The sequence below is a fragment of the Macaca mulatta genome, chromosome 17, assembly GCF_049350105.2.
Source record: "Macaca mulatta isolate MMU2019108-1 chromosome 17, T2T-MMU8v2.0, whole genome shotgun sequence".
NCBI classification, from domain to species: domain Eukaryota; kingdom Metazoa; phylum Chordata; class Mammalia; order Primates; family Cercopithecidae; genus Macaca; species Macaca mulatta.
Window position 1 is genome coordinate 67,106,670 of NC_133422.1, and position 20,464 is coordinate 67,127,133.

Consider the following 20,464-nt stretch of genomic DNA (forward strand, 5'->3'; position numbering starts at 1 on the left):
TCTATCACGAGAACACCAAGAGGGAAGTCCACCCCCATAATTCGATCACCTCCAACCTGGACCCTCTTTCAACACATGGGGATTACAATTCGACATGAGATTTGGGTGGGGACACAGAACCAAAACCATATAACCCACTAAGTAATGAAGTCCAAGTTTATGCCTGGCTCAAAAGTTTCACCTCCCTTACTGGATCATAAGGTTGTACTGAAAAATCGAATGAAGTCATTTAAGCAAGACTCTTAACACAGTGCCACATAGGGGTTAGTCATTTTCATTATCATAATTATTGCTATTGTTATTGTTATCCTATTACTCTCAGTTTATGGTGTTTGTTATCTTAGCTCTTTCTTATTTCTTTCTATTATTTACTAACTTTTAAAAATTGACGTAATTTTTCTTTTCTTTCAAATCTCCAGGGGAGGAAGAAATTCTTTTAAAAGATAGCCTGATGTTTCATTGCATATAATCCAAAAAATCACCCCATAATTTCAGTTTCTCAATATCTCACCATTTCATGAGAAATCAGCCTTATTGTTTCACATGGGAAATAGTCATCAATGTATTCAAATAATGACAGATGGATGAATGCTGCAAGCAGCTTAAATTTGATATTAAATGTTTTCTCAAAGAAATGAAGCAGACAAAAAGTAGTAAAAGTAATCAGTAAGTAGAATAATTAATTATGCCTAAAAACTTTGTTGCTTAAGTAACAAAAGAAACAAAATTATACACTTTGTTGAGAAGAATTTCTGTTGAATATAACTTAATAAGCTAATGGGAAAGTGATCTGAAAGTCAGAAAAACGTTCACTCCAAAAAGATAGAATGCATTACACTTTACCTATTTGAAGAAAATACCTATGGAATGAATTGAAATACAGTCTATGTAGTCTTTGTGCTGTTATTTAGGAAAGAATCTGAAACAGACGTGGGTGCCAGGTGACAATCTTGTGTATTGGTTAATTGTACCACCTTTAAATTCAGAGAACCATTGATTCTACTAGCTTTCTACTTATTGTCTACATCTTGTAATAACTAAAGTTGGACAGTCTACTTAATTTCTATGTGCCTACACAACCTCATCCATAAGAAAGATAATAGAATTTACCTTACAAAGCCGATTTGAAAATAAAATGGAATAATACATATGAGTTGATGAGAGCAGTGTCTGTCCTATCATAAATAATAAACATTATCTATCTGACTCCTTTCAATTTTATGAAAATAATTAGATGTTTTAGGAGTCTGAAATTACTAGCTTTCCAGTTAAAATGTTCTCAAATCTACAAAATACACAGCTACATAAACATGAAACCACTTTTGATAGTCAGTCATAAAGACTTGGATTCAGACTTCTCTTTGGTTTTTTCTTTCTTCAATTAGATCTTGGGTTCAGAGTTGAATTAATCATTATCCTCAGTTCATGACCCACTAAGACCTTACCAGGTCCCTCTTTTGTCTCATTTAATTTTTATTTTCCCCTTTGTTCTTCATCTCTACTCTCCTACCTTTCCTAGCTATCCAACACACACGCACACACACACGCACACACATATACATTATATATATATATATATATATATATATATATATATGTAGGTTTGAAAAGATATATGTTGACTTTTTATGTATGGTTTTTAGTCTACATAGATATTATATTACAGATATTAATTACCCACATATATTTCATTTTATATTTTATTTATATTTATTATTATATTTTATTCAACACTATACTTATAAAATCTACTTATTTCTATGAATACATTCAGTTCATAGTCTCTGACTGATGCACAGTGTTCCATGCATCCATATGTATATCTGGTAGATTTACAGGCTTTGCTTGTATATTTGAAATACTAATGTCAAAACAGATTTAGATTTTGCAAATAGTTTTTTTATGGTCTCGTATCGACATGTTGACCATGTTGTTATCATTGAGCAAAAGGTCTTATTTTTATGAAGCCAAACCGTCTATTATTTTCCTTTATGGTGTATGTAAGCAGTACTCTCTGCACCTCCAGCCAAAGTCACAAAAATATTTTACACTTTGAATAGCTTTTCAAAATGAGCAAAGACAGGCACTAGTTATAGTAGCAAGAACAGATTTTAATCAGTGATACTATTGCAATAGGGAAGAGGATCCAGCGTGAACTGAACTCAACTTTGCCAAAACAGAAGGCTGAAGACTTTTGAAGGGCTAGGGTGTACTAAGGGAAAGGCACTATGGGGTGTGCAGGAGAGTTAGCTCATGGGAGTAGGACATCTGGATTTGTTAGCTTATGCTTCTCAGGAGGAAAAACACACTTCTCCCATATTTATGATAGGATGCAGTGGTGTACCTAGAAGCAAGACATCTGTCTTAGTCTATTTCGTGCTACTGTAACAGAATACCTTAGCCTGGGCAATTTACAAATAACAGAATTGTATACTGTCATAGTTCTAGAGGCTAGGAAGCCCAAGATCAAGGCACCAGCATCTGGTGTGGGCCTTGTTACTGAGTCCTCACATGGCAGAAGGCAGAAGGAAGGTTAAGAGAGAAACTCTTTGGCTTAATAGGCAGAAGAGAAAAAGAGAGCAATCCCATTCCCACAAGCTCTTTTATAAAGTCATTTCCATAAGGGTGGAGCCAAGAAAAAACATACATTGAGTTTTTATGTATGCATGGGTTTTTTGTTCCATATGAAATTTAAAGTAGTTTTTTCTAATTCTGTGAAGAAAGTAAACGGTAGCTTAGTGGGGGTAGTATTGAATCTATAAATTACTCTGGGCAGTACGGCCATTTTCACAATGTTGATTCTTCCTATCCATGAGTATGGAATGTTTTTCCATTTGTTTGTGTCCTCTCATATTTCCTTGAGCAGTGGTTTGTAGTTCTCCTTGAAGAGGTCCTTCACATCCCTTGTAAGTTGGATTTCTAGGCATTTTATTCTCTTTATAGCAATTGTGAATGGGAGTTCACTCATGATTTGGCTGTTTGTTTGTTATTGGTGTATAGGAATGCTTGTGATTTTTGCATATTGATTTTGTATTCTGAGACTTTGCTGAAGTGGCTTATCAGCTTAAGGAGATTTTGGGCTGAGACAATGGGGTTTTCTAAATATACAATCATGTCATCTGCAAACAGTGACAATTTGACTTCCTGTCTTCCTATTTGAATACTCTTTATTTCTTTCTCTTGCCTGATTGCCCTGGCCAGAACTCCCAACAATATGTTGAATAGGAGTGGTGAGAGAGGGCATCCTTGCCTTGTGCTGGTTTTCAAAGGGAATGCTTCCAGTTTTTGTCCATTCTGTATGATATTGGCTATGGGTTTGTGATAAATAGCTCTTATTATTTTGAGATACCTTCCATCAATACCTAGTTTATGGAGAGTTTTTAACACGAAGGCTGTTTAATTTTGTCAAAGGCCTTTTCACCATCAATTGAGATAATCGTGTGGCTTTTGTCATTGGTTCTGTTTATGTGATGGATTACGTTTATTGATTTGTGTATGTTGAACCAGCCTTGCATCCCAGGGAAGAAGACAACTTGATCGTGGTGGATAAGTTTTTCGATGTGTTGCTGGATTTGGTTTGGCAGTGTTTTATTGAGGATTTTTGCATCAATGTTCATCAGGGATATTGGCCTGAAATTTCGTTTTGTTGTGTCTCTGCCAGGTTTTGGTATCAGGATGATACTGGCCTCATGCAATGAGTTAGGGAGGATTCCCTCTTTTTCTATTGTTCGGAATAGTTTCAGAAGGAATGGTACTGGCTTCTCTTTGTACCTGTGGTAGAATTCGGCTGTGAATCTGTCTGGTCTTGGACTTTTTTTAGTTGGTAGGCTATTAATTACTCCCTCAAATTCAGAACTTGTTATTGGTCTATGCAGGGATTCGTCTTCTTCCTGGTTTATACTTGGGAGGGTGCAGGTGTCCAGGAATTTATCCATTTCTTCTAGATTTTCTTTTTCAGATGTTTTTATACAGGTTTTTACTTTTCTTGTTTCCTCCAAATCTCATTTATTCTTTTATATTTCCATCTCTTTGTTTCTTCCTTGGGCCTTCTTTAAGAGTTCTTCAATCTGATTTTCTAACTCTTTAGTTTGTTCTTTTTTTTTTTTTTTTTTTTTTTCTTCTAGACTGGATCTTGTTCTGTCACCAGGCTGGAGTGCAGTAGCATGATAGTGGCTCACTGCCGACTCAACTTGGGCTCAAGCAATCCTCCCACGTCAGCCTCCCGAGTAGCTGGGACCACAGGCATGCACCACCATGCCTGGCTCATTTTTGCATTTTCTGTAAAGAAAAGGTCTCACTACCCAGAATCTACAAAGAACTTAAGCAAATTTACAAGAAAAATCAAACAACCCCATCAAAAAGTGGGCGAAGGATATGAACAGACACTTCTCAAAAGAAGATGTTTATGCAGCCAACAGACACATGAAAAAATGCTCATCATCACTGGCCATCAGAGAAATGCAAATCAAAACCACAATGAGATACCATCTCACATCAGTTAGAATGGAAATCATTAAAAAGTCAGGAAACAACAGGTGCTGGAGAGGATGTGGAGAAACAGGAACACTTCTACACTGTTGGTGGGACTGTAAACTAGATCAACCATTGTGGAAGACAGTGTGGCGATTCCTCAAGGATCTAGAACTAGAAATACCATATGACCCAGCCATTCCATTACTGGGGATATACCCAAAGGATTATAAATCATGCTGCTATAAAGACACATGCACACGTATGTTTATTGTGGCACTACTCACAATAGTAAAGATTTGGAACCAACCCAAATGCCCATCAGTGACAGACTGGATTAAGAAAATGTGGCACATATGAACCATGGAATACTATGGAGCCATAAAAAAGGATGAGTTCATGTCATTTGTAGGGACATGGATGAAGCAGGAAACCACCATTCTCAGCAAACTGTCGCAAGGACAGAAAACCAAACACTGCCTATTCTCACTCATAGTGGGAATTGAACAATAAGAACACTTGGACACAGGGTGGGGAACATCACACCTGTCATGGGATGGGGGAAGGGGGAAGGGAGAGCATAGCATTAAGAGATATACCTAATGTAAATGATGAGTTAATGGGTGCAGCACACCAACATGGCACAAGTATACATATGTAACAAACCTGCATGTTGTGCACATGTACCCTAGAACTTAAAGTATAATAATAATAATAATAATAATAATAAAGTAAAGGTCTCACTATGTTGCCCAGGCTGGTCTTGAACTCCTGGGCTCAAGCAATCCACCCACCATGACCTCCCAAAGTGCTGGGATAACAGGCATGAGCCATTGCACCCAGCCCACTTTGTTCTTGTGCTGTGCCACACTGCTATTTTATACCTCTGCTGAGTTATTTCAACTAAAGTATTTATATATCCAATATCTCCAATTGATTTTTCTCTATAGCTGCTTATTCCTGTTTCATACTTCTAATATCTATTTGGGGGAATATTTACCAGACTAGTTTGAAAATCTTGTCTGTTTTGTCCTTTTATTCTAATTCAACTGATTTAATTGTTTAAGTTGCTCTCTTTTTTCTGTTACAACGCTTGCAACTATCCAATGTCTATTTTTCTTGGGAGAGTAGTCTGAGTATATCAGCTATTGAAAACCTAGAGAATAGTCTGTGCCTGTCCTGGCAAGGAAAGGGAGTAGGTACAACAACGTAGACTTCTGTTTTCATTACCACTGGGTGAATCCGAATCTCAGATCTTAGTGAACCTCTCTGTACCCACACGCTCCTTTCCAAGAGCTGCCTTTCTTAACACAATCTCTTGCCCACGGACAGATGTTTGGAAAGCAGTGGGAGAGGAAAGCTGTTCAGGATCTGGACTACCCCATTGGACCTGTTTTTCCCCGGCTCCAGCGTCACCCTGGTGTTACGCCACACCAACACCTCATACTCTGGCTCTGATGTGCTTCTGTCATTTTCCACCTTACATTAAGGACACAGCACACCACACTCAACCCAGAGCAATGTGTGGTATTGCCAACTGATTTCTATACATTTCCATGAATTTCCTAAATGTATCTGTGGTAGTGAGAAGAGAGGCTTTTTCATTTTTTAATCTCCATAATCAATAGGATGGCTAATTTTCTATTTTCTTCAGGCTAAATTTAACCTAGTAATTTATGAACACCTTTCCACAAATGTCAGTGTGAGAGATAAAAAGAAAGCAGTGTGCACAGAATCGTCTTCAGAACAAGTGTAGGGCAATTATAACGTGAATACTGCAATAGGGGAAAGGCAGGTTTTCCCTTCACATCTCTGGCTATTTTCTTTTTTATTGGCATTTTTTTTTAGTGGCTTCTCCTTCATCTCAAGAGTTTCCTCTTCTCACTCTATACCTTCTCTTCAGATGGATTTAATCATTACTTATCTTTTACCTGCTTTCTGCAATTTGTTGACTAATGGGTTTCTTCAGCCCAGCACAGTGATCTAAACTCAATCTCATATATATATTTGCCTATTTAAGACATCTTTGCTGAAGATCCCAAGCAGGACCAGCTTCATGGGCATGCAACTTGTGCAATCACAAGGGACTCACGCTGGCTTCATCTTGAAATTTAAACAATGGCCCTGCAAATGATACAGCCAGTACTCATCTCAAAGAGCACACTTGCTCTGAAGACGATTCTGCGCACACTCCTTTCGTTTTATCTCTCACACTGACATTTGTGGAAAGGTGTTCATAAATTACTAGGTTAAATTTAGCCTGAAGAAAATAGAAAATTAGCCATCCTACTGATTATGGAGATTAAAAAATTAAAAAGTCTCTCTTCTCACTACCACAGATACATTTAGAAAATTCATGGAAATTTATAGAAATCAGTTGGTAATACCACACATTGCTCTGGGTTGAGTGTGGTATGCTGTGTCCTTCATGTAATGTGGAAAACATGACTACATTAACTTTCTCCCCCAAAACTTCTCCTTTTTGAATGTACACCCCTAGGTCAATAAAGGATAGCTTTTCATCCAGATTCCCTTGCTAGCACACAGGACTAATCCTTCTTGGTCCCTGCCTATTCCTCATATTACAGACTATCAATCTTCAGGAATTCTGAATTTTAGTTCCTAAGCAACTCTATGCATCTGCTTCTTTGCTACCACTTACATCAAATGAGCTTCTTCTGTTGTCTAAACTGCAGTAACTCCATACCTCACCTCCTCACTGGTACTTCTAGTGCCCTGTTCCATGCTCCTACATTCTCTTCCCTGTAGGTGCAGTGATCAGTGATCTTTCAGCACAAAGAGGTTTACAGTCTAAAGGGAATATAGAAGATAAAGATCACTGTAAAATGAGATAGTCTGGAATACATACTAAATAGAGGAATAAATAATATACTGTAGCACCTGAAAGGAAGACATCTCTAATTGTGACTGATGAGGGGGAGGGTTCAGGTAACGGAGGATGTTTATTTTAATGTTATAAGGTTTCAATACATTCATTTAAAAGATATTTTAAGTATTTTATTTAAACACTTTCTCTTCTTCAGAAAAAAGCTCAGTATCTAATCTAGATTCCTAATGGTGATGAATTTTACATACCAGATACCAACCACTTCAAGTACGTCTTTCCACCAGTCTTTCTCCTACAATTCATTCTTACATTGTTGCAAGATTTTACTTTCCAGAACCTAGATTATGCCATTTTCCTGCTTAACTACTCCCACAATGAGTACACAATGAAGTCCACCCTCGTTAGGGTAGCATGTATGGCTTTCCACCGACGGATTTCAGCCTTCTTTCCAGCCTCTTCCCAGCAGCTTGTTGGTGCCTCCACACATTAACCACTGTAGGAACATTCGGTATTAACCACTGCATATTCAAGAAAAATGCCCTGCCCATTTTCATGGCTCACTTTCCATGGGCTGTTTTCTATCCTGAAGTGTCTTTCTTATCTTTGTCTATCTGGCAAGCTCCTACTGTCTTTTAAATTTTTTCTCTTGTTCCACATTTCTCTACCTCTCTCAGCCATCACCCACCTGAGGAAACAAATTGATCCTTCAATGATGTTCTGTAATATTACACTAATATCTCTATTATAGTATTTACTATATTGCATATTGTCAATTTTAAGATGTGCTTTTTAAAATTTTACACTTTAACATAGCTCTGAAATCAAGAGGTCTCTTATAATGGCAAAAGTGTCATTATTTGGTATAATTTTTCAGTGTCAAATAAAATAATGATGCATCTTACAATTGAGGGTGTCTTGGGGCGGAGCAAGATGGCCGAATAGGAACAGCTCCCATCTCCAACTCCCAGCGCGAGCGACACAGAAGACCAGTGATTTCTGCATTTTCAACTGAGGTACTGGGTTCATCTCACTGGGGAGTGCCGGACGATCGGTGCTGGTCAGCTGCTGCAGCCCGACCAGCGAGAGCTGAAGCAGGGCGAGGCATTGCCTCACCTGGGAAGCGCAAGGGGGAAGGGAATCCCTTTTCCTAGCCAGGGGAACTGAGACACACAACACCTGGAAAATCGGGTAACTCCCACCCCAATACTGCGCTTTAAGCAAACAGGCACACCAGGAGATCATATCCCACACCTAGCCGGGAGGGTCCCACACCCACAGAGCCTCCCTCATTGCTAGCACAGCAGTCTGTGATCTACCGGCAAGGCAGCAGTGAGGCTGGGGGAGGGGCGCCCGCCATTGCTGAGGCTTAAGTAGGTAAACAAAGCTGCTGGGAAGCTCGAGCTGGGTGGAGCTCACAGCAGCTCAAGGAAACCTGCCTGTCTCTGTAGACTCCACCTCTGGGGACAGGGCAATAACAAACACAGCCGAAACCTCTGCAGACGCAAACGACTCTGTCTGACAGCTTTGAAGAGAGCAGTGGATCTCCCAACACGGAGGTTGAGATCTGAGAAGGGACAGACTCCCTGCTCAAGTGGGTCCCTGACCCCTGAGTAGCCTAACTGGGAGACATCCCCCACTAGGGGCAGTCTGACACCCCACACCTCACAGAGTGGAGTACACCCCTGAGAGGAAGCTTCCAAAGCAAGAATCAGACAGGTACACTCGCTGTTCAGAAATATTCTATCTTCTGCAGCCTCTGCTGCTGATACCCAGGCAAACAGGATCTGGAGTGGACCTCAAGCAATCTCCAACAGACCTACAGCTGAGGGTCCTGACTGTTAGAAGGAAAACTATCAAACAGGAAGGACACCTACACCAAAACCCCATCAGTACATCACCATCATCAAAGACCAGAGGCAGATAAAACCACAAAGATGGGGAAAAAGCAGGGCAGAAAAGCTGGAAATTCAAAAAATAAGAGCGCATCTCCCCCGGCAAAGGAGCGCAGCTCATCGCCAGCAACGGATCAAAGCTGGACGGAGAATGACTTTGACGAGATGAGAGAAGAAGGCTTCAGTCCATCAAATTTCTCAGAGCTAAAGGAGGAATTACGTACCCAGCGCAAAGAAACTAAAAATCTTGAAAAAAAAGTGGAAGAATTGATGGCTAGAGTAATTAATGCAGAGAAGGTCATAAACGAAATGAAAGAGATGAAAACCATGACACGAGAAATACGTGACAAATGCACAAGCTTCAGTAACCGACTCGATCAATTGGAAGAAAGAGTATCTGCGATTGAGGATCAAATGAATGAAATGAAGCGAGAAGAGTAACCAAAAGAAAAAAGAAGAAAAAGAAATGAACAAAGCCTGCAAGAAGTATGGGATTATGTAAAAAGACCAAATCTACGTCTGATTGGGGTGCCTGAAAGTGAGGGGAAAATGGAACCAAGTTGGAAAACACTCTTCAGGATATCATCCAGGAGAACTTCCCCAACCTAGTAGGGCAGGCCAACATTCAAATCCAGGAAATACAGGGAACGCCACAAAGATACTCCTCGAGAAGAGCAACTCCAAGACACATAATTGCCAGATTCACCAAAGTTGAAATGAAGGAAAAAATCTTAAGGGCAGCCAGAGAGAAAGGTCGGGTTACCCACAAAGGGAAGCCCATCAGACTAACAGCAGATCTCTCGGCAGAAACTCTACAAGCCAGAAGAGAGTGGGGGCCAATATTCAACATTCTTAAAGAAAAGAATTTTCAACCCAGAATTTCATATCCAGCCAAACTAAGTTTCATAAGTGAAGGAGAAATAAAATCCTTTACAGATAAGCAAATGCTTAGAGATTTTGTCACCACTAGACCTGCCTTACAAGAGACCCTGAAGGAAGCACTAAACATGGAAAGGAACAACCGGTACCAGCCATTGCAAAAACATGCCAAAATGTAAAGACCATCGAGGCTAGGAAGAAACTGCATCAACTAACGAGCAAAATAACCAGTTAATATCATAATGGCAGGATCAAGTTCACACATAACAATCTTAACCTTAAATGTAAATGGACTAAATGCTCCAATTAAAAGACACAGACTGGCAAACTGGATAAAGAGTCAAGACCCATCAGTCTGCTGTATTCAGGAGACCCATCTCACACGCAGAGACATATATAGGCTCAAAATAAAGGGATGGAGGAAGATTTACCAAGCAAATGGAGAACAAAAAAAAGCGGGGGTTGCAATACTAGTCTCTGATAAAACAGATTTTAAACCATCAAAGATCAAAAGAGACAAAGAAGGCCATTACATAATGGTTAAGGGATCAATTCAACAGGAAGAGATAACTATCCTAAATATATATGCACCCAATACAGGAGCACCTAGATTCATAAAGCAAGTCCTTAGAGACTTACAAAGAGACTTAGACTCCCATACAATAATAATGGGAGACTTCAACACTCCACTGTCAACATTAGACAGATCAACGAGACAGAAAGTTAACAAGGATATCCAGGAATTGAACTCATCTCTGCAGCAAGCAGACCTAATAGACATCTATAGAACTCTCCACCCCAAATCAACAGAATATACATTCTTCTCAGCACCACATCGTACTTACTCCAAAATCGACCACGTAATTGGAAGTAAAGCACTGCTCAGCAAATGTACAAGAACAGAAATTATAACAAACTGTCTCTCAGACCACAGTGCAATCAAACTAGATCTCAGGACTAAGAAACTCAATCAAAACCGCTCAACTACATGGAAACTGAACAACCTGCTCCTGAATGACTACTGGGGACATAACGAAATGAAGGCAGAAATAAAGATGTTCTTTGAAACCAATGAGAACAAAGATACAACATACCAGAATCTCTGGGACACATTTAAAGCAGTGTGTAGAGGGAAATTTATAGCACTAAATGCCCACAAGAGAAAGCTGGAAAGATCTAAAATTGACACTCTAACATCGCAATTAAAAGAACTAGAGAAGCAAGAGCAAACACATTCGAAAGCTAGCAGAAGGCTAGAAATAACTAAGATCAGAGCAGAACTGAAGGAGATAGAGACACAAAAAACTCTCCAAAAAATCAATGAATCCAGGAGTTGGTTTTTTGAAAAGATCAACAAAATTGACAGCCCACTAGCCAGACTAATAAAGAAGAAAAGAGAGAAGAATCAAATCAACGCAATTAAAAATGATAAAGGGGATATCACCACCGACCCCACAGAAATACAAACTACCATCAGAGAATACTATAAACACCTCTACGCAAATAAACTGGAAAATCTAGAAGAAATGGATAATTTCCTGGACACTTACACTCTTCCAAGACTAAACCAGGAAGAAGTTGAATCCCTGAATAGCAGGCTCTGAAATTGAGGCAATAATTAATAGCCTACCAACCAAAAAGAGTCCAGGACCAGATGGATTCACAGCTGAATTCTACCAGAGGTACAAGGAGGAGTTGGTACCATTCCTTCTGAAACTATTCCAATCAATAGAAAAAGAGGGAATCCTCCCTAACTCATTTTATGAGGCCAACATCATCCTGATACCAAAGCCTGGCAGAGACACAACTAAAAAAGAGAATTTCATACCAATATCCCTGATGAACATCGATGCAAAAATCCTCAATAAAATACTGGCAAACCGGATTCAGCAACACATCAAAAAGCTTATCCACCATGATCAAGTGGGCTTCATCCCTGGGATGCAAGGCTGGTTCAACATTCGCAAATCAATAAACATAATCCAGCATATAAACAGAACCAAAGACAAGAACCACATGATTATCTCAATAGATGCAGAAAAGGCTTTTGACAAAATTCAACAGCCCTTCACACTAAAAATGCTCAATAAATTCGGTGTTGATGGAACGTACCTCAAAATAATAAGAGCTATTTATGACAAACCCACAGCCAATATCATACTGAATGGGCAAAAACTGGAAAAATTCCCTTTGAAAACTGGCACAAGACAGGGATGCCCTCTCTCACCACTCCTATTCAACATAGTGTTGGAAGTTCTGGCTAGGGCAATTAGGCAAGAGAAAGGAATCAAGGGTATTCAGTTAGGAAAGAAGAAGTCAAACTGTCCCTGTTTGCAGATGACATGATTGTATATTTAGAAAACCCCATTGTCTCAGCCCAAAATCTCCTTAAGCTGATAAGCAACTTCAGCAAAGTCTCAGGATACAAAATTAATGTGCAAAAATCACAAGCATTCTTATACACCAGTAACAGACAAACAGAGAGCCAAATCAGGAATGAACTTCCATTCACAATTGCTTCAAAGAGAATCAAATACCTAGGAATCCAACTTACAAGGGATGTAAAGGACCTCTTCAAGGAGAACTACAAATCACTGCTCAGTGAAATAAAAGAGGACACAAACAAATGGAAGAACATACCATGCTCATGGATAGGAAGAATCAATATCGTGAAAATGGCCATACTGCCCAAGGTAATTTATAGATTCAATGCCATCCCCATCAAGCTACCAATGAGTTTCTTCACAGAATTGGAAAAAACTGCTTTAAAGTTCATATGGAACCAAAAAAGAGCCCGCATCTCCAAGACAATCCTAAGTCAAAAGAACAAAGCTGGAGGCATCACGCTACCTGACTTCAAACTATACTACAAGGCTACAGTAACCAAAACAGCATGGTACTGGTACCAAAACAGAGATATAGACCAATGGAACAGAACAGAGTCCTCAGAAATAATACCACACATCTACAGCCATCTGATCTTTGACAAACCTGAGAAAAACAAGAAATGGGGAAAGGATTCCCTATTTAATAAATGGTGCTGGGAAAATTGGCTAGCCATAAGTAGAAAGCTGAAACTGGATCCTTTCCTTACTCCTTATACGAAAATTAATTCAAGATGATTAGAGACTTAAATGTTAGACCTAATACCATAAAAATCCTAGAGGAAAACCTAGGTAGTACCATTCAGGACATAGGCATGGGCAAAGACTTCATGTCTAAAACACCAAAAGCAACAGCAGCAAAAGCCAAAATTGACAAATGGGATCTCATTAAACTAAAGAGCTTCTGCACAGCAAAAGAAACTACCATCAGAGTGAACAGGCAACCTACAGAATGGGAGAAAATTTTTGCAATCTACTCATCTGACAAAGGGCTAATATCCAGAACCTACAAAGAACTCAAACAAATTTACAAGAAAAAAACAAACAACCCCATCAAAAAGTGGGCAAAGGATATGAACAGACACTTCTCAAAAGAAGACATTCATACAGCCAACAGACACATGAAAAAATGCTCATCATCACTGGCCATCAGAGAAATGCAAATCAAAACCACAATGAGATACCATCTCACACCAGTTAGAATGGCGATCATTAAAAAGTCAGGAAACAACAGGTGCTGGAGAGGATGTGGAGAAATAGGAACACTTTTACACTGTTGGTGGGATTGTAAACTAGTTCAACCATTATGGAAAACAGTATGGCGATTCCTCAAGGATCTAGAACTAGATGTACCATATGACCCAGCCATCCCATTACTGGGTATATACCCAAAGGATTATAAATTATGCTGCTATAAAGACACATGCACACGTATGTTTATTGCAGCACTATTCACAATAGCAAAGACTTGGAATCAACCCAAATGTCCATCAGTGACAGATTGGATTAAGAAAATGTGGCACATATACACCATGGAATACTATGCAGCCATCAAAAAGGATGAGTTTGTGTTCTTTGTAGGGACATGGATGCAGCTGGAAACCATCATTCTTAGCAAACTATTACAAGAACAGAAAACCAAACACCGCATGTTCTCACTCATAGGTGGGAACTGAACAATGAGATCACTTGGACTCAGGAAGGGGAACATCACACACAGGGGCCTATCATGGGGAGGGGGGAGGGGGGAGGGATTGCATTGGGAGTTATACCTGAGGTAAATGACGAGTTGATGGGTGCAGCACACCAACATGGCACAAGTATACATATGTAACAAACCTGCACGTTATGCACATGTACCCTACAACTTAAAGTATAATAATAATAAATAAATTTAAAAAAAAAAACAATTGAGGGTGTCTTAAACTAGATGAAATATGGTAATTCTTTATTATGGGTCTTCCTCTCCCTGTAGACTGTGAATGCCCATGTACTGCAATACTCTTATTCATATAATGCATAATATATAGGTATCTCATAAATTTAAAATTGTCTAATTGAGAGGGTGGTGCACTAAAGCATAGAAGGTAGAAGAAATACTAAAAAAGAGTATAACTTTTGTGGATTCTGCATAATGTCTGTGGATTGTAACATGAATTTACTCGCTTTGATATTGTCCTATAATTGTGTAAGATGCTACCATTGAGAGAAATACAGTTAAGGCTACATAGGATTTCTTGATATTCTATTTTGCAATTTTCTATGAATCCAGAATCATTTTAAAACAAAAGTTTTAAGGCAAAAAATTACATATAAACTACACACACAGAGAGATACACTATATATAGGATCTAAATATATAATAAATATATGTATTATATAATCTAAAGCCTTTATATATAGTATATGATAACAAATATATGATACATATCATATAATTTTATATGATATATATCAATATATCATATAAATTTATATGATATATATTAATATATTAATATGATATATTAATATATTGATATATTATATATTTATATGATGTATCATATATTAATATATTTATATGATATATATCTATCATATAAATATATTAATATGATATATTTATATATAATCTAAAGCCCTTTAGCAATAAATTCACAGAAATCCATTTTAAAAGACAAAATAGTTTTGACATCATTGTAGACTGAAATCACTGTCATGTAAGTACTCAATAACTAGTTATGATTATGATTTCACTTGTTATTGACATGACCTTGACCTAGCAAAGTGACCTTGTTCATGTAATTGGCTAACAGAATTCATATGGTGCCTATTCAGAGCCTTTCAGCATTGCCAGATAGTCTCTATTCCTTGATCCTAGGACTTTTCTGTGCCTCTCAAAAAATAAGTAATGCCACTTTTAATACCAAAATAAAAGTGATCCCATCTCATCTCCGTAGTGAAAATTCACAGTTTGTGTCATAGTTAAAAGTCCAAATCTCATTTAATGTTAAAGCTTTGTGCACTGGTTGAAACTGCTGAAATAAAGGGAGCCAGTGACTTCTTTTCTGTTTACTAACCTTTTATTTACATCCTTTGCCCTCTTTTCCCTCCAAGATGCTTCTGGATTTCTAGGTTAGTGGGGGAGACAGAGCAGGTAATAGGTAGGGACGGGTTTTACTTGACTGACAACATGGCAAATGGTGATAGAGTCTTCTGAGGTTGGACAGTATTTAAAGTCAACACTCTGTGGACTCTGCACATGGGTAAAGCTGACTTTTCCTCACTGGCACCTTGGTGTGTTTCTCAGGTGTGGGGTTTCTTGGTAGCTCCCTTGGCGAAGACAATGTTTTCTGTTAAATGCTGAACATAGCTATCCCTCAGTACAGCCCAGTTTCTCTCTCTTTACTCTGCCTCTTGCCTTTGAGCACTCACCTGGGCCAACACCAACCCCTCAGTTTCAGGATCATTGTCAATCTCCTCAAATAATCTTCTCAAAACCCTGCCTCCTACAAGGCTATGGGTAAGGGAAAAGAGATCCTCCCTTTGGGAGTCAGGAACACTGAAAATGTCACACTACTTTCACGTTTTCCAAAGTATTAGCCTCTTTACTCTCCCACTTTGACACTTTTCATATTTTTGAAGTTAGTATTGGCTGAGGCTTATAAAATTGGTGGTCTGCCAGCTCCCTTACGAGTCCTGCGCTGTCCTAATTTCTCTATCATCTGGGGTATAAGGGCCGTGGCCAAAATGGAGGTAGAAATATCCCCACGTTTATAGCCACCTCATCAATGTATTATATGAAAAAAGGCATGAAATTTTAGGTATCAAGAAATTCCTTTTCTAATAGCGATGATTTTTCAAGGCAAATGATTGTTAAAATAATAAGCAGAAACTTTAGAAGATCAAAATCTTTAAGTTTCTTTCCAAATCATGTCATGTATTAGTTTAGGATACTTAATCATTTTAATGTGTTCAAGAACATCTGTATTTCTGTCAAATATGGAGTGAGAAAACTTCAATTGAAAATTAAATGAAATTACATCAACTAGTGTTAACAACAAATATGTGCATGACAATACGAGTTACTAGTACACGTTAGCTAGTATTCTACTTCAAGCACTGTTATTAAAAAAAATATGTCCTCAACAATGGTATCCCATCGATATTTTAAAATTTGAGATGTAAACATTAAACATGTTTTAAAACGTGCAAAATAAAGTCTATGTACTCATATATTTCTGGATGAGTTCACATCTATTTCTGCAAAGGCTCGTGTATGTGTGTGTGCTAGTAAGTTTGTGTGTGTAAGTGTGTATGTATGTGTACTTTACTCCTAAGGTATATTGAACTTTTAAGATACCACTCTGAAGTGGCTTTGTATAATTTTGATGATCTTGTTTAATAAGGCATTTAAAAATAGCACAACAAATCTGAATAAAATATCCACTCTTTAAAGTCTAAGTCAAAGGCTATACACATGGAAGGCTGAAAAATAACCAGCTTTTAAATTCTGTCCTTTCAACAATATAACTGCACTTTCAAATGTGCTTTGTTGTTTTCTTTTAATTCACTAAAATTAATCTTATAGATGTAGATGCCAGATTTGCATTAATTAAAACTCTACTGTAGAAGCCAGGCTTAATTGCAATCAAATTTGCTTAATTATGCATGGCGAGAAATTCCCAAACGAGAAAGGTTTTAGTAAGGATTTTGGTTTTTTGCATTGACAAAATAAATTGAAATTGTCATTTTTTGTGTTTTATGTAACACTTGTAAATAATTTGTGGAGCACCTTAAGTCTTCTATGTAAAGCAATGTTATTGCTTAAGTAATTATAACAATCTGCATTTTTCATTGTTAATTGTGGGTGTCAGACTCATTAATTTTAATTTACAGACTGTAATGAAATTAAGAAAATTTTGTGCTGATCTGCTGAAACTTGTCTTACAGGAAGTTGTTTAATACAACTAAAGTTTGAAAAAGTCAAGTCTCATTTTTGTAATTTGTACTTTAACCAGTACAATCATTTTACAACGGCTTTTCAGGAAAATTTGGCTTCAATACAAAAAGACAAACTATGTGAACAATTTTGGCTTAAAACAATTATGTTTCATGTACAGCAATATTTTAAACTATAACATATTTAAGATTATATTTTCTGGTTAAAGAAAATCTGCAAACATTAGGAATATAGTTTCAATTTTATTTTGTCTGTTTTCTATAGGGGATTATGTTGTTGGAGGAAAAAAATGTTCCAAAAACACAGACATAACTGAAAATCAATTTAATCATTCTTAGATCAATAGATTATCAGTGCATTAACACAGTTCAATGAAGATTATCCATGGTTATTTTGTCTCAGATATCTGTCATATGCCCATAGCTTTAAATACTACCTCTGGAATCTCACCTAGTTTTTCAAATATCAATTGAAAACAAAGTAATTCATTTAAAAATTAGTAAAGCATACAATTTAAATAAAGTTAATGACAAAGAACAATGTAAATCCTTTTTATTTTCATGTTAAGACATTTAATTTTGTCCTTGAAGCCTGTTTAAATTTTAACTGGTATAATTATTAATACAATAATATAATGGAAACAGAAAATATCTTTCATGCTTATTTAGTAGCAAGTTAACTTTTAGGGAAATTAGCTAAAGAGGCTTCACCTCAATTATTATTCATCCAATTAAAAATTCTAAAACAATTACTATAATTCTGCTTAAAACCAAGCATGAAACTTTGGTAGTAAAAAACACAATTGTTGAATGTCTTAAGAAGAAAATGACAAAGTGAAGATTATTCCATAATTAAAGCTAACCTTTAATTACTGGTCTTTTAAAATCAAATTATTCTGAAGAGGTAAAATAAATCATCAAAAGGGTCTTGGCAGTGCATCTCTGCATGTAATACTCTTCTACAAGTTATTGGTGGCTCAATTTTTTTTCTCTTTATTAACTCGAGAGACATAATAGAAGCAGGGAATGCTTAGGCAGAATACCAAATACACAAATAACTAGGTGCCATGCATCTAAAGGAGTTTTCCCATAATTTATAAACAATAAGAAGAAGACAATGTAGTCCAGTGTTTAACAATTCAATAGAGAAAATTTAGAAGAGTAAGTTTTCCTCTAAGACTCTCATTTGAGGACTACTTTTGTATTTCATTTGCCCTGATATAAGCCTCAAATTTTGTTAATTTTTTAATTTATTCACAAGAATATTTGATTACTTTTTTTTTTTTTTTTTTTTTGAGACGGAGTTTTGCTCTTGTTGCCCAGGCTGGAGTGCAATGGCACGATCTCGGCTCACCAAGATTCCTGCCTCAGCCTCCCAAGTAGCTGGGATTAGAAGCATGTGCCACTATGCCCAGCTAATTTTGTATTTTTAGTAGAGACGGGGTTTCTCCATGTTGGTCATGCTGGTCTTGAACTCCCGACCTCATGTGATCCACCCGCCTTGGCCTCCCAAGTGCTGGGACTACAGGCTTGAGCCACTGCACCCCGCCTTTTTTCATTCTTAATCGTAACCAATTTTCACCAACCCCTGGTAACCAAGACATTCTATTGCCCCAAATTTTTGTATTATTTTCTGTGCCAGTCCTTAGAATATCATTAAAGACTTCCTTTATTTAGATGCATTCATAATACACTGTGAATAAGTGAGATTTCATATTCTTTCATTTTATTAAATCCCAGGTACAGTTATGCAAAAATCCACTTAAAATTTGTCCTCCAATGTTCCTTGGTCTGTAGAATAACTTTCTCTCTTAATTATACATTTGTCCTTATTCATGCTTAAATTTTCATTTTTAGTTTGCTCTCTCATTAAAAATTCATGTTTCACCCCCTCCATGATCAGTCTTTGTTCCCAATTCCTAAGTACTTTTTCCAGCCATATTTTCACCCATGTCTGTCACATTTTGTTGCCCATATCCTCTATTCCATTCTCTGTCCCCATTTCATCCTGTCCTCTCTGCCCCTGGTTTCACCCAGAGATGCTATTATGGTGATTGATTTACACAGTACAGAACATTCCATAGGTATCATATTGCTATACAACGTACACATCCCATACAACTATAAATCTAAAAATAACTAGCAAAAGGAGATGTTTAAGTGGAAAGTTAAAAGTGTTAACAGGGTCAACTGGTACAGTCATTGTGTGGATGGTGGTTTCACTACCTTGGAGACAAATGGGCAAGAGCCAGTGGAGCTGGGCACTCATGATGAAATCAGTAATAAATCAGACACAGAGTATAAGCATGAATCAAATTACTATACTCAAAATAAGAGCTAGGCACAGACTTGAAAGGAAAATATGTCATTTCCTTCCCTTTCCCACCATTTCGCTCCCATCCATCTTCTGTCTCTCTTACTTGATACCTGTCTTTCTCATTCCCATTTCTAAGCTCCCCTTATTCTAGAATTTTCTAAACAAGTAAGATTTATATCCTAATCCTGAGATGCTTATTCTTATTAAATACAGTATGATGTGTTAAGACCAAATCTCAGCTCTCTAAAGAATCAGGCTTGTAATGATGAATAACATCTGTATCTCTTAAGAAGTAAAAGCCCGTTCACAATTCAGGAATGAACAGACACAACATCCCAAAGGTAATTTGTGCAGTCTTCATACGGACTGTAAAAGACCCCTCTGTCATTTGCAGGAAGCTGTCCCTCTTTTGCTGTCTTCTTGTCTGTTCCTAGACTCATGTGATTTCAATTGTTCTTTCAGTGATTCAGTAACCACCCTCTACTCGGGTGTAGCCACAAGTGCCTCCACGTTAAACCACTTGTAAGACACAGGCAGCTCAACCTCAAACAATGCAGTAGAAATATTGATTTGTGGGAAACAATAGCACCAGGCAGAATGAACTAGCTGTTCTCTTAAATGGGTTGCTCATTTAAGGTCAATACTCAGGTTAGTTCCTGAGGTAAAGCAATAAGTAGACTTTGCCAACTTTGGAGCTTTTCCTTAAGCACTTAAAATTTTTATTTTTATT